This window comes from Aegilops tauschii, chromosome 7 (genome assembly GCF_002575655.3).
Source record: "Aegilops tauschii subsp. strangulata cultivar AL8/78 chromosome 7, Aet v6.0, whole genome shotgun sequence".
Classification (NCBI taxonomy): Eukaryota; Viridiplantae; Streptophyta; class Magnoliopsida; order Poales; family Poaceae; genus Aegilops; species Aegilops tauschii.
Window position 1 is genome coordinate 511,022,700 of NC_053041.3, and position 1,886 is coordinate 511,024,585.

Here is a 1,886-nt window from a genome sequence, read left to right on the forward strand (position 1 = left end):
CCGACGGTCGCAAATGTCAGAGAGGAATCAGTGAGGGAGAGTTCCACCATATATATATGAGAGGACGAAGAATCCCGACTGTTGTCGTGGGGGTCGCTTCTCCTTTGTTCCCGTGTGCTAGCTAGACATTTTGGTGTAATGCACACGGGGACAAAGGGAGGAGCGACCATCACCAACGGTCGAATGTATACACCACGTGAGCTGAGAGTTTTCAAGAAAAGACTCCACAAACCGATAGTCAACCCGTGATGAATAATAATGATCTAACTTAGGTTTTTTAGTACATATATTTAATTGTAGATGTTTAATATTTGAATTATATATGAACATAGGAAATGTCGTACTCGGACGACGAAAGTCTCCCGGGGGAGTGCGACTGGTGCCACGATGACCGAGGTCGGTGCGACAGGCCTCACCTGGATGAAGATCGGCGCTTCAGTATTAAGCTGGAGGAGACGTTCGATGTTGAAACGGTACGCAACGACGACAAGTGTTATTTTTTCGTAATTAAGCACGACTTCAACTATTTCAACGTGTACTTTTCATCTTTTACAATTCGGCTAGCTTATCCCATGCCATGCAAGACGCTACGTCTTGGAGAGGATGGGTTTTGAAGACCATGAAAGTATGGAAACAAAGAAAATTCACCTAAGGACCCATCATGATATAGATTTTGAAGTAAAGCTGTATAATTCTGAGAGCGTAACCCATTTTGGTTGCAAAAATTGGGAAGCATTTTGCAAGATGTATGGTTTTGATGAGGGTATGCTTGTCACCATGGATCTTGGTGATCCTGACATCGAGCAAGACAATATGGACATTTGGGTCCTTGTTGATACGCCTCCAATTCTACCGCTATGTGAGTTTCTCAAACATAGTTATTAGCTAATTTATATTGTTCATTTCAAAATAGTTGACAGCTTATTTTCATTGACAGCTTATTTTGATTGTTCAAACAATGTGCGGAACATGGTAGACAGAACCTACTACACCGATGGCTCTGAGTTAACTTATAAGGAGAAAACTCATCTGGTCGGATTTTGTACTGATATTGAGAATTACAATATCTACAATCAAACTCCTCATCATTATGGTCCTCCATACGTGCCACTAGTGCACGTGGTGAACTACGGTAACTACTATGGAGATACCCTGGTAAGATTTCTTACTATTACGACATCCATGCATATTTTGCATAGTTCTAAAACTAGTGCATTATCATTGCTAACTATGAAGTTATTACTATGTTTTTCAACAGATAATCCCAGAGGATTGTGTGCCTCATTTGATGTATCAGAATGGTAGGCTTGATGTTTTGAATATACAACCAGGTCATCCTACGAATCTCAACTGTCCATACCGGATTTCTAAAAGAGAAGTGGAGACATGCAAATCAAAGAATGGAAAAAATGTATGGACAGTCGCAAGGAGCTTCTTGGAAGCAAAAGGAAGCGAGGCGCAAGAATTGAAGACAGGATGATCTCCATTCTCCATAATGGAGAGTCAGGGTCTATATTGTTTTATGCTATTTTACCTTAAAGAGGGTATTTCGGTCCTACCTAATACTGATGATCATGTGCTAAGAACAATTAAGTAGGGTTGGTTCGATGACTGTGAGGATGATGATCGATCGTATGACTTGTTATTAATAATGAGTAGAAGTTGTATGATGATGATTAGTAGGACTTGTTATTATATATGATGATGCATGATGCGTGCATGAAGAGTTATTATATATCAGCGGGTGAAATGAACATGGATTGGATTGAAGTGAAGGCAACATGCATGTGGTGCGTGTCGAAAGTAGTACAATCCAAACTTGATCAAGTCCGGATTAGTATTACTTTCGACATGCACCACATGTTGCCTTCACTTCAATCTAAGCC

General features: G+C 40.3%; 1 long non-coding RNA gene across 1 annotated transcript; it reads left to right on the forward strand.

The window, feature by feature from the left end:
• Nucleotides 1-343: 343 nt before the first annotated feature.
• Nucleotides 344-1,363, forward strand: LOC141026376 (uncharacterized). The gene is made up of 3 exons (XR_012188388.1): nucleotides 344-473; nucleotides 565-1,155; nucleotides 1,259-1,363. It is a non-coding gene; the product is annotated as an uncharacterized lncRNA (long non-coding RNA).
• Nucleotides 1,364-1,886: the final 523 nt, after the last annotated feature.